Consider the following 13,907-nt stretch of genomic DNA (forward strand, 5'->3'; position numbering starts at 1 on the left):
AGTTACCCCCAAATGCTCCAAGTGTTCAGAGTGGGGAACCTCACATTAGAAACAAGAAGCCAAGGTTTCCTGAGCCATATAACTTTTTGAGATGAATTGCAATTGGTGGAGAGAATTTGTTGTTAAAATAATTTTCAGATTAACTTGGATGCATTTGCAAAATACATTGAGTAGCATTTTTTGGTTGTGTTGTGCTGGTTGACTTTGCTGGTTCTTAGTTGAGGTAACATACTCTGAGTTGCAGCATGCAAACCCTTAACTGCAGCATGTGGGATCTAGTTCCCTAACCAGGGAAGGAGCATGGGCCCCCTTCATTGGGAGCATGGAGTCTTAGCCACTGGATCACCATGGAAGTCCCTTGAATATCATTGTTTAAAAGATGATCAACAACAATTCTACTTGTTTTTTTTAAGAATTATAGAGGGTAAGAAATCAATATTCCCTTCTCATTCACCCCATTCTATCCCCTCAGATTAACTATTTTAACAATTTGGTGTGTATCAGCCCTCATCTTTGGGTGGAAAAGATTTTCACAGAAAGAGTAGGAAAAGGGTATCACAGGTAAAGAATGGGAGTAAAAGAAAAGGCAAGTCATGTGCCTGGAGTGCTTGGCAAAAGCAGAAGAAGATGAGAGAGGACAGGATGAAAGGAGTTGGAGCCTTGCCACAGAGCTTCCCCTGTTTGGAATTCTGGACATTATTCAGTAGGCAATGTTAGATAAGAAATGGCAAAAAGGAATTAGGGATTTTTAACTAGAAGAGAGGATCTTAGGAGGCTGATGGCAGCAGCAATAATTCAATTATATAAAGTGCTCTCATGTGGAAGACAGACAAGGCTTTTAATGTGAGAATCCATAGGTCAGAATTTGGGTCAAAAACTGGACCCAAATTACAGTTCCAGGAGCAAGATTTCAGCTCTGTGTAGGAAAAGACTTGCTAACAAGCAGACCTGTGCAGGGAGGGAATGGATGGCCCAGTGAGGAGTAAGTTCCTCCCCACGGAGGGCTCACTCCAGCAGAGGCCCCATGACCAGTCACTGCGGGCAGAGGACTCAAGCGTCAAGCAGACAGCAGGTATGAAAAAACTGTGGCATCTGTTAAAGTGTTAAGCTTCTATAGTAGAATGGGGAGGCATTTTAAGGCTGTTCAAGGGAGGGGTTAAATCATGACTCATCTGGCAGAAACCTACAGATTGGGTCAAAGAAGAAACAGCCTTAAACCATGAGCATGAGGCTGAGGGAACAGCTCAGTCAAAAGCAGTCAAGACTCTGGTTGAACACAGTGAATTAGACATCTTTGTTTATCTAGTCTCCCTCAAAAAAAAAACAACCAACTAAAATGACGGTAAAGAGACTTCCCTGCCAGTTCGGAGGTTAAGACTCTGCACTTCCAAGGCAGGGCATGCAGGTTTGATCCCTGATCAGAGAACTAAAATCCCATATGCCATGCAGCATGGACTCCCCCCCAAATTTTTTTAATTGTTTCCGTTTCTCATTCTATTCAAATGACCTCCCAATTCTGGAATATGGGTGTCCTAGCAAGGCATTTCTTTTGACAGCTCTGCACCAACGTGTCTTCTTTCTTAAATACACAGGATGCAGTCTTGATCTCAACAATCCAAATCCTTGATGCTAAGGGCTAGGAAAGTGGATACGTTTTCCTTAGAAAGAAATCAAGTATTTTATATATGACCTCTGAGAATAACAACTTTAAATGAGATCAGCCACCTAACCCGTTAGAAATTCTGCGAAAGGCCAGTCTGTTTTATGAACCAATGTGTTAGCCATGCTCCTCTTTCTCTGACTACAGAGAGACTTAATACCCCTGAGCATTATTCTTTCTATCTGTAAAGCCCTTTTTGACTGTTGGTCCTTGATTACAAGCTCTGTACAGCCTAGGTTTGGATTATCAACCTCCTAGGGTTGTGTTTATGAGGGCTTTGTGGAAGCAGAGCTAAGTTTCTACCTTCCATTTGCATTAGCTAGAGGAGAACTCAGGGAAACCTAATGACAGGCTTATGATGAATGCTGTTACGAGAAATGCCCAAGAAACAGATGGGCATTTGAAGAGATTAGACATTTTGAAGAATCATTAACCCATCCTCAACTTTTGACCCAGCTCTGGCACCTGACTGCAAGAGGGCCACAGGCGTGAGACACCCCCCGCCCTCCCACCTGGGTGGGAGCTGACAGAGGCAAGGCGGCCGCCGTGGGAAACACAGAAGCAGACAGCTTCCCTGGAGGACAATGAGATGAGAAGCAGCTAGCAGGGTCCGAGGGACCAGGATACCTGGCAGAGAAGAACTGCATCCTTGCCCCAACTCCATCATCCCTCTCCCGGCCTCTGCCAGCTCTGCCTCTAGGGTCCAGGGGCTCACACGGTCCAGCTCCCTCCCTGCTCTTCCAATTCCTCTCCTGGTTCCTTTCTCTGTCTCCTTCTGGCCCCCGCTCTCCCAGTGGCCTTATGTTGTGCTCTATCCCAGCTGCCCTCAACAACATTCAGTCTGCATCCTCCAAGTCACACATTTTCCTTGTACACTTGTTGCCAGAAAATCTGGATCACATACTGACATAGAAGAAAGACTCCAGTCTCCAGGAAGATTGGAAAATGTCTTTATTTCTATTTAATTACTAAATTATTTACGCTTTTGTTTTCTTGATCCTGATTCTGGTTCTTGCTTAAGTATTAATTGGTAATGCTTGTTCTTCAAATTGGGGCTTCCCTGATAGCTCAGCTGGTAAAGAATCTGCCTGCAATGCAGGAGACCCCAGTTCAATTCCTGGGTGGGGAAGATCCCCTGGAGAAGGAATAGGTTACCCACTCCAGAATTCTTGGGCTTCCCTGGTGGTTCAGACAGTAAAGAATCTGCCCACAGTGCGGGAGACCTGAGTTCGATTCCTGGGTTGGGAAGATCACCTGGAGGAAGACATGACAACCCACTCCAGTATTCTTGCCTGGAGAATCCCATGGACAGAGGAGCCTGGTGGGTTGCAGTCCATGGAATCGAAAAGAATCAGACATGACTAAGCATGCACACACGTTTTTCAAATCACTTTTTATATCTCCCTAGTAATTCACAGCTGATGATTCCCATCATTCTAGAGCTAGGATAGAATTAAGGTTTTAAACATGAGGAACTTCTGTTGACTCTCACTAGCCACAAATATTTGGGATTTGGAGATTACAGCATGGGGGAGGGGGTTCCGGATCTCCTTCGGTGCAGGTGTACCACTGAATCCAGCCCTATGTCCCTTACAATTAGAACAGCCTTGCTTCATCTAACTGAAATGTATCATGTTGCTGTGCTTGCCATCCCATGAGGAATTTCATCACAGCACCTATCCCTCGGGGGAGTCTCTCGAAGCCCTTCAAAACAGCCACCATCAGATCATCTCAAGCTGCATGGGGAGGATCTGGGAGAGGGAGGGAGCATCTGTCTGTTCTGATGGATGAGGACCCTGACGTCAAGGGGGAGACGGCGCTTCATCAGAGTTGTGTACCTGAGGGGAAAGGCCCAGCACAGAGCCTCGAACCCTGACCCCCAATCCTCTGTGCCTCCACCCTGCTGCTCTCCATCCCCTTCCTGAGCTTCCATGCTGACCCCTGGGCCATGTCCTTCTTGATGGCATGTCTCTGATCTACTCCCTCTGGGATCTCCAGCAGTGAGGTTTAGTGTTAGATAGGTGGCTCCGTTTGTCTTCGATTCTAATCATCAGCCCTGCCAGGGGCTCTCTTTTAACCAAGAGGCCCGCTTTCCTCAGCATCTCGTATGGGCTGATTTCTGAGAAGGATAGAGTTGTACGTGTCATTAGCAGCTTATATCTTCTTTTTCAAGCTTACAACTTTTTATCTTGTGTTGGGGTTTAGCTGATGAACAATGTTGTGATAGTTTCAGCTGCACAGAGAAGGGACTCAGCCATACGTATACATGTAGCCACTCTCCCCCAAACTCCCCTCCCATCCAGGCTGCCACATAACTCTGAGCAGAGTTCCCTCTGCTCTACATAAGTCCTTGTTGGTTATCCGTTTTGAGTATAGCAGTGTGTACATGACCTTCCCAAACTCCCTGACTATCCCTTCCCCACCCCGACAACCATAAGTTCATTTTCTAAGTCAGAAGCAGCTTGTATCTTGACTTCCTGCCAGGATGATCAAAACTGATTTCTACTGGGACCTGAAGAAAGATGATCCAGCCAGGGCTCCTCTGGGGTAGAAGACAGAGTCTCCCAAGTGCCTCTACATTCCTTCTTTAAATTATATGGACTTTGAAATGAGTGATCTGTTTAGACCCTTGGACCAATTAAGCGATGAGAGCAAGACTATCTGCAGCTCTTTGTTTCTTTGATGTGCTCCACAAGGAAAAGAAAAGGAAGTAGGCGTCTATGTGACCCACTATTCCCATGACCCGGAGAAGGTGAGTCACTCACCCGACGACTATCACTCTAGTCTTCTCAGAACACTCTGATCCAAAGGACCTGGAACTAAGAATGCACATGGGAGGTGGCCAATAAATATTTGTTGAGTGAATGAAAAAGAATTTTTAATGTCCTACAGTGTCTCTTCAGTATTTAGATTACCCTCACTCTGGACTGCCCAGGTGGCCCTAGTAGTAAAGAATCTGTCTGCCAATGCAGGTGAAGCAAGAGACACGGGTTCGAGCCCTGGGTCAGGAAGATCCCCTGGAGGAGGAAATGGCAACCCACTCTAGTATTCTTGCCTGGGAAATCCCATGAACAGAGAGGAACCTGGCGGACTACAATCCATAGTGTTGCAAAGAGTCAGACAGGACTGGGCACCGGCGCACACACACAAACACTGGTCTAGAGGTTAAAAGAGGAAAGAAATTAAAAAGAGTTTGGCACTGAGACAGAGGAAAGCTGTGTCTAAACATGAGATAGAAATCACATCCTTTCTTAATGCCCCAGGTTCTCCACGTGCAGTGACTTGGGAGATAATACTGACAGACAGAAGAGAATGAAAACTTATTTCAAGATCCCCCAAACCACCGTAAGTGTTCCATCTCCACGATCCAGACATCTAGGCCTATTTTTGACCAAAGGAAAGAGACCAAAAATTTGGAAACCCAAATTTTTGCAGAACTGAAAAATGTGCTGTTTCACAGCTTTAGCTAAACAACGCCAGCTTGATTATCAAATATTAGAATTGGGAGAAACGAGCATTGATGCAAGTAAAAGAATATTCTGCTGCTGATTTAAAGACAAGTGAATCGCTAAATATTTTTATTAGCAGCAAATTTGCTGCTTGCTGGAACTAATTTCACGCCCTGTAGATATGGTGCTTAAGTTGGAAATGGCGTTAAATTGCTCTCTCCTTGAGGCGGGTAAGGCTTCTGGTGGCAACAACCGCTAGGTGGCACAGACCAGGTCGTTCCTCTAAGACTGGCAGCTTTGGAGCCAATCACAGGGGAGTCCACCGGAAGTTCCACCCTACATGTCTCCTTCCCAAGAAATGTTTGTCTCAAATAGCCAAAACTTTTAAAAAGGAAGCTGCCTAGAAAGTGTTGCAGGGAGGAAGCCAATTCTGACTCCATGTTGGAACTGTTCCTTTGACTTGCTTTCCATTGCTTTTGTTATTATAATCATACTTAATAGCTTATCTCAGAGAATCCTGCCCCTCTGCCTGACTATTAAACTAAAATGCCTTTGTTCAGAACACTGTCCCCGCCAAGGACTGCAGGAAGGAAGAAATTAACATATCCCCTGCCTAAGGCTTACCTCCTATTCTAGGAGACCTTTGCAAGATTAATGGCCTTTTTATTTTTCTTCCTCACCTCCCACCATCTCTGATCTAGAAAAGAACCTGGTATCCAGACCCCATAAAGTGGTTATTTTGAGGCACTAACCTGCCATCTTCTCTGTCAGCTGCTTTCTGAATAAAGTCCCCCTTCTGCAGGGGATCTTCTCGAACCAGAGATAGAACCTGGGTCTCCTTCATTGCAGGCAGATGCTTCACCAGCTGAGCCGCAGGAAACTATTCTCAACAGCCTGTGATGGACCATAATGGAAAAAAATTTTTTAAAGAATGTACATGTATATATAACTGAGTCACTTTGCAGAGATCGGCATAACATTGTAAGTCAACTATACCTCAATAAAAAAATTAAACACGCACACACACAGTTTGAGATGCTCATTAAATAGATCCTTAATGACTGGTTAATACCAGAGCCAACATGAGTTCACTAAGAATAAGTGTGGCCAAACTGAACTCATTTCCTATACAGTAGAGTTAATGACCTTGATACACCAGATCATGTTGCTCAGGGACTTCTGATATAGCTAAAGCTCTTTACCTACAAGATAAACCCTGAATTCCTTAATCTGGCGTTTAAGACCCTTGCTACTCTGTCTCATTTCCTGCCACTCATTTCCCTGAGCCTGCACTCCACCTATATTAGAAGGTCTGCTGTTTCTGAACCAAAGACATTCATTCTTCCATATTCTGTTTCTTCAGTCTGGAATATCTTTCCATATTCATTCTCCACCTATGTTAAAATGTCATTTCTCATGTGAAGACCTTCTTTTTCCTTTTCCCCCTATGAAGAGGTAATCTACTTTTTCTCTGGATTCTCTGTATATTTTATCCTGCTAATATAGAAAATGATATGATGTACGTGGGACTTCCCAGGTGGCACCAAGTGATAAAGAACCCACCTGCCAATGCAGGAGATGTAAGAGACTTGGGGTTCAATCCCTAGGTCAGGAAGATCCCCTGGAGAAGGAAATGGTGACCCACTCCTGTATTCTTGCCTGGGAAATCCCATGGACAGAGGATCCTGGTGGACTACAGCCCATGGGGTCACAAAAGAGTCTGACACGACTTAGCAACTAAAAAACAACAAATATTTGATTATACACAGATTGGATGAACATCACCTCCATGAGCTTTTTAAGGCAAGAGTGATGTCATGATCATTTTTGTGTTCTCAGTTCCTACCACAGAACCTAGTAGATAGGAGGTCAACAATAAAAATTTATTGATTTGAATGCAAGGAAATGCCAGATACAGTGTATCAAATTATCACATGAATAATGTCGTAAAATGGGTCACTTGGCAAAACTGAAGCTGTCTGAGCACAGATCCAGACTGGAAGGAGATCTCCAATGATACTAAATTCTATCCTAAACAGCATTTTTATTAGTGACCTGGATTAAAACACATAACAAATGTTTATCAAATGTGCAGAGAGGCCAGCTAATATCATAGGAAAAGAAAATTGAAGGATTAAAAAATGAATCTAGGGACTTCCCTGGTGGTCCAGTGGTCGAGAATCTGCCTGCCAATGCAGGGGGCACGGGTTCAATCCCTGGTCTAGGAACTAAGATCCCACATGCCTCAGGGCAACTAAGCCCCTGTACCACAATTACTGAAGCCCAAACATGCTGAAGCCCATGCTCTGCTACAAGAGAGGTCTCTGCAATGAGAAGCCTGCACACAGCAACTAGAGAGTAGTCCCCATTCACTGCAACTAGAGAAAGCCTGTGCACAGTGATAAATAAACAAAATATTTTAAAAATGAATCTAATAGGCTGGAATCTAGTAGTCTAGAAAACTAACAAAGTAACATTTAAATAAATGTAAAGTTCTATATTTAGATTTCAAAAATAAATCACACATACTGAGTACAGTGGAGAACTTACTTGGCAGTAATTAAGGTGCAGAAGAGTTAGAAGCTTTGGTTAATCAAAAGCTTTAAAAGCAAACAGTGAGACGTGGCCAGGAGCAAACTAAGGCCATGAGAGTCCCTGACGGTCACAGTGCATCCAGCTCAAAAGAAGCAGCAATCTCATTGCTATACTCCACACCTTTAGGGTTTATTTGAAGTATTATGAGCAATTCTAGTGCCAGATTCTGAAAGGTGCTTTAATAAACCACAGTTCATCCAAATAGGTGTGACCGGGAGTCCAGAATCGATGAAATAAACAAAGAATGAGGGAGCTTTGTGTGTACTTAACTTGGAAAACTGAAAAGGGAAGGAAGGTTTCATTGTATCTTCAAATATTTTTCAAGTGGACTTTTATGTGTTGCTACAAATGGCAAAGCTTAAACAGAATGAGTAGGAAATATGAGGATGCAGTTTGACCCAATTTAAGAACTTTCTCAGGTTTATAGCCATCCAACAATGAAGTGGGCAGCTTTGGGAGGTTGAGAGCTCCTTAATCCTGAATATATTCAAGCAGAGACCAGAGAACCAGATAAATATCTATAAGAGATTTATGAAAGAGTATATATATATATATATATATATACACACACACACACACACACACATATACACAGGCTTCCCAGGTGGCTCAGTGGTAAAGAATCCACCTGTCATGAGGAGATGCAAGTTTGATCCCTGGGTTGGGCAGATTCCCTGGAGGAGGGCACGGCAATTCATTCTAATATTCTTGCCTAGAGAATCCCATGGACAGAGGAGCCTGGTGAGTCACAAAGAGGAGCCGTGGGGTCACAAAGAGTCAGACACAATTGAAGAGACTTAGCAGGCACGCACACACACCCTCTGTTACACTATTCAGAAAATAGAGGTGTAAAAATAAAGCCCAAGGTCACATAAACCAGCCAGTCCCCATTGACCAGAACTCTAGTTTTTCAAGCAATGATGAGCATAATCAACGTTCAATTCCCTCTCTGTCACCAGCCTTTTCCTCTATTTCAGAATTAGACCCTAGAACATCTTCCCAGCATGAGAAATCTTTCCAACTATCAAATAAGCCAAGTGAATCCAGTCTTCTCATGGTTGAGGACCCTAAAACATTTCATTTGATACTTAATGGTAAAGCTGACCAAGTTCTTCCTAATTTGAGCGAAACAGCTTCTTGCAGAGAATAGACAAAATGCCTGACTCCCAGCTGTTGAGCCAACAGGTTGAAATCTCTGAAAAACATTCTGGCTTGTAAGAACTGGCAAACAAAAATCAGAAATCAACAGCATGTTGCATGTCTCATCCACGTCTGAGTCCCATCAAAGAGGAGTTCTTCCCCTTTCTCCAAACCCAGGAAGACAGGGGCTTTTACAAGACACAATGCTGCAATAATTCTGAAGCAAGCCGGCCAGGTTTGCTTTCCGTTCTATTGTCTTATCCTGTCAGCTCCCTCATCTCCCAGAATCCAGGCTTAATAATTTACAGCGGAAAGACATTTAATAAATAAACGGCCAGATTGGAGCTGTCAGCTCCACAATGGGGCTGTTTGCATCTTCCGCTCGGCATCAGCACCCGCTCTCCCGGTTTGCTTCAGCCGAAAAAATCCCGTTTGCTATTTTCATAAAATTAGTTCCTCTGCAGTTTCTATTAATCAGAACGCTCTTTGGAGAGAATTATACTGGGATTTCATCACCCTCTGAGTTCAGCCGTTATGTGAATCTGATGAATTTTTATCACCTTTATAAGTGACAGAAGAGGTAAAACACACGGGCACACACACACAAAACTTGGGTGAGCTAATGTTAGTGAGCAAACACCTCTTCCCTCCTACCATCTAAGGTCTTACAGACCTGAGAACCTAGAGCAAGTCTCCCCAACCACGCATCTGAGTAGCTTTCTCCCCAGAACACATCCCCTTATATATATCTAAAATTCCAAATCTTCTTGGGGTTATGAACTCTTAACATCTTATGAAAGCTAAGGATAGTACTCCCTAGAAAAGCCCACATATGCACATATACACTAAACCTCACCCTTTGATGGGTTTGTGGACACCTACTGCCCCTCTCCACACATACGGTCCATCCATGGACTCCAGGGCAAAAACTGTGTCCTATGCCTTTCTAGCTGTCTTCATCTCCCTTAAGAACTTAGACTGGAATAGAAAGTCAGCCATCTCTGAATTCCTTTGTGAAAGAGAAAGGTTTTTTTTTTTCCTTTTTAAATATAAAAGTGAGAAAGTTTTTCATGATGGCCATACACTTTTTGCAAAGAAGACAAAGGCAACCCACTCCAGTACTCTTGCCTGGAAAATCCCATGGACGGAGGGGCCTGGTGGGCTGCAGTTCATGGGGTCACAAAGAGTTGGACACGACTGAGTGATTTTACTTTCACTTTTCACTTTCATGCATTGGAGAAGGAAATGGAAACCCACTTCAGTGTTCTTGCCTGGAGAATCCCAGGGATGGAGGAGCCTGGTGGGCTGCCGTCTATGGGGTTGCACAGAGTCGGACATGACTGAAGTGACTTAGCAGTAGCAGCAGCATATACTTTTTGAGAAATGAGAAACATGGAAGACAGAAGACAGCTCATATCAGCTGAAATAGTGAAAGTCCAGTTATCCATAAATTGATTGTGGTGCACTATATTTCTTTGATGAGACAAGAGAACAAAATTAGGAAAGTTTTTGAACGCTTCTTGTCTCCAGACTATAGAACATCACTCCCATCCTAAGATAAGCATCATATGAGAAAAGACACAACACAAATGAAATAAAACAAAAAAAACTTAGACCAACGAAACCACAGTTATATTAATAATACTGGTTCTGTCCACTGACTGTGTGTTTTTAGGAAGAAGCAACTTATTTTTATCAATGTAAGACTTTCAAAGTCTGTTTCAGTTCCAACATTCCATGGAAAGGGATTCATTAGAGATCTTTAAGATAGTAAGAATCAAAACTTTTCCTAAGGGCCCAACAGTAAATATTTCAGTCTTGTGGGCTTAACAGCCTCTGCATTAACTACTCAACTCCGTTGTTGTAAATGAAAACAGCTATGGACAACAACTAAATGTAAGAGCGTGTCTGTGCTCCAGTAATACTTTACCAATGGACACTGAGATTTGAATTTCAAAATTTTCATATTTTTGTTCTTTTGATTTTTTTCCCATTTAAAAATGTAAAAATCATTCTTAGCTTGCAGGTCATACAAAAAATAGATGGCAGGAAAGTTTAGACCTACAGGACATAGTTTGCTGACTCCTGATCTATGGCAATAGGTAAATATTATGATCTGAAAAATCACACTGGTGATTCAGGGTGACATTGGAAGGCCAGTAACTCAGGTTCAACTACTGACAGTAGTACTGGAAAGGTTTTTTTTTTCCCTAACCCAGTGTCCCAACCAGCAGAATAGGATAATGGTAACTTTTGAATCTCAGCGAATAATCAACAATTATTGAAGGTTTGAGTACATTTTCAGACCTATGGAAATGCTAAAATTATCACAACACATGAGAATATACATACAAGAAATTTAAGGCCGTCTGGCAGGAAAAGTTTTGATAACCATAATATGAATAAGAAAAATGTATGTCTTCTCTTGAAATCATTCCTTATACTCAGTAACCCTAAAGAACCCTTTTTGCTACCCTATTTCTCTATCAGGTAGCATAGTGAGTGATTTTACACATTTGAGAGAGAGGAAATTAGACACTGGTTATTGTTCTTGCTTGGACTTGGTAATTACACAAATCATATGCATACACATGTGGCATCTATGTATACTCTACAAGTACAAGGTAAGTGACAGATATACAGCAGAGCTGTGGAGTACTATAGGACACCTGATATACAGAAGACGATTTTTAAAAAGAGAAAGATTGGATGGTCAAGTAATCACTCTTCTTTAGAGTGAACTTCAATTAAGAGATGGCAAAAGATGGAATAGTACAGTGATAGCACCTCTCTCAATTTCAATGAGAGGGTAGGATATGAACATTTAATAAAACAACTACTACGTGCTCCCAGTGAAGAAGGGAGATAAAGAAGGGTTTGGGGGGAGCGCCCCTTCTTATGAGTGAGAAAACCTAAAAGGTTATTTCCATCCAGGAAAATGTAAGAAGTTGGGAGTGCCTCATCAGTCATGCCCTATTCTTAACTTACAATTTAACTAAAGTCAGTTGGTCACTAGAAGTGTAAAGAGGTTAACGCTCCCAGTCTCAAGCTTCTGAACACTTTCCTCCAAAATATTAAAAGCCCAGACCTGTCCTCAACAGCTGGTCTTCACAATGTTATTGTCCATTATTTGTCTCCACTCTGGCTGAGGCCTGTCTCCACCTTATTTCCCACATACTCTGCGCTCAATCTTGTCTTGGCCTCTTTGTTGAAACTATTTTCTCTTCTTGGATCCCCTTCCATCTTTGTTCCATGTTTCCCATTCCTACCTATATACCAGGGCCCAGCATTAGTTCTAGCTGTACTGTGAAGACCCACAAGAACTCCAGCCAAAGCAATATTTTCCCCAAATAATACAAGTCAGGAGTCCACAGCCTCCAGGATTTAATGGCTGATGATTGGAGGTTGAGCTGATGCAATACTAATAGAAATAATGCACACAATAAATGTAATGTGCTTGAATCATCTCGAAACCATCCCCAGCCACTGCCCTACCCAGTCCATGGAAATATTGTCTTCCAGTCCCTGGTACCACAAAGTTGAGGATTGCTGAAACAACCAAAGGAGTGCTCTAAAAGCTGCAAAGCTCCTGTAGATATGTAATATTACTATTAATATCAGTATAGTAGTATTGCTATCTTTTGGAGAAATTAACTATAAATAAAGTTTGGCATTTCTTATATCTTGCTTTAGAGTGTTTCCTAATTGTTTCATACACAGTTGACATTAACAAACCACAAGCTATTAAGGCAGGAGTCACACATCGTATTTCTTTTGTATCCTCAAAGTCTCTAGTGCTTAGCTACAGTTAACAAACAATTCCAAGGAAATGAATTATCAAAATAATGGCTTTCTTAACCACAGAACTCCTCATTGGGCCAAGTAAACATAAGTTGTTAAACACAAAAGAAATCATCAATCAGTACACATGACTGCAAATGAAACCTTGAGAGCAGAATAAATGTGAGATGTACTTTCAATGGAATTCAACTATCTTCTTCCATTTCACTCATAAAGTTGTGGTTGGGAAGCTGAACCCCCTAAATCAGAGACTGAGTGTTCCAGGACTGAATAGTTTGCTTCGAGATGCTTCAGAGTTTTGTGTAAGGTCAAAGGTTCGAATAGTGCAGCTGTCCTATTTGGTATGTTTTTATGTATTTCTTTGACTGTGTTGGGTCTTAGTTGCAGCATGTGGGATCTACTTCACTGACCAGGAATCAAACCCTGGGCCCCCTGCATTGGGAGCATGGAGCCTTAGCCACTGGACCACCAGGGAAGTCCCCTGGTATGTTTTTTTGTCTGTCCACCCTTCCTGATTCAGCAGTGTAACATGCATTCTTTGTCTTATTTCCTTTGGTTGGCCTGATTTATGGATCTTTTAGTCTACAGACTATAACCTCAGGATAAAATCATGAAAAGTTTTAGTTTGCAGTTAGCCAAGAGCAGTTTGCTAAAAGCATGGACCACCATCTCCATTCCCAAATGCCCGGAGGTGTAGCTACAGAAGATTTGATTTGACCCTGACTCCTCTTTCCCAGTCTGCCCCACGAGTAGTAGGATGATCCTTGTAAGTCCTAAGGCTAACATTAGAATAATGCCAAATACAATAAAGCGAGGTGAGGACAAATGAAAACGTGACATTATTACAGAATCAGTGCTTTAGGGACTTGGTTTTCTCCAAGATGGTTCTCAGGGATCCCTTAATGACTGGGTCTGACCCACTCCCTGAGGCCTAATTTGACTTGATCCCAAGTCCTTTGGTCCACGCAGCCAGTAGGACTTGAACTGTGATACCCACCAGACTCCGAAACAGGCGCTAAGGGGTTGCCTGGACTCTGGGCCTCACACCGGCTGTGCTGTCTCCATGGTAACAGCGCGGAAGGCATTAAAAGCAGTTCTCTTCTGTCCAACGACCAGCCCTCCGGCGGGACTGACCAATGGTCCCGTGGGTTACCTAAGACATGGTGTGATTGACAACGGGATGGGGCGGGCGCGGGGGGCAAGGACGGCCTCTGTTCAATAGAATTTGAAGCCTGTCCCAGGACCCGCAGCCACCGACCAAT

General features: G+C 42.9%; 1 long non-coding RNA gene across 1 annotated transcript in view; it reads right to left on the reverse strand.

Moving 5' to 3' along the window:
* The window catches only part of LOC122704909, a 32,286-nt gene extending 18,506 nt beyond the window's left edge, over positions 1–13,780 (reverse strand). Inside the window, exons 1-2 of the long non-coding RNA XR_006343980.1 lie at positions 13,643–13,780; positions 5,862–6,003 (exon numbers count right to left, since the gene is read on the reverse strand). This is a non-coding gene — a long non-coding RNA (uncharacterized LOC122704909). The remainder of the gene's footprint in view (positions 1–5,861; positions 6,004–13,642) is intronic.
* Positions 13,781–13,907: the final 127 nt, after the last annotated feature.

This window comes from Cervus elaphus, chromosome 2 (genome assembly GCF_910594005.1).
Source record: "Cervus elaphus chromosome 2, mCerEla1.1, whole genome shotgun sequence".
Lineage (NCBI taxonomy): Eukaryota > Metazoa > Chordata > Mammalia > Artiodactyla > Cervidae > Cervus > Cervus elaphus.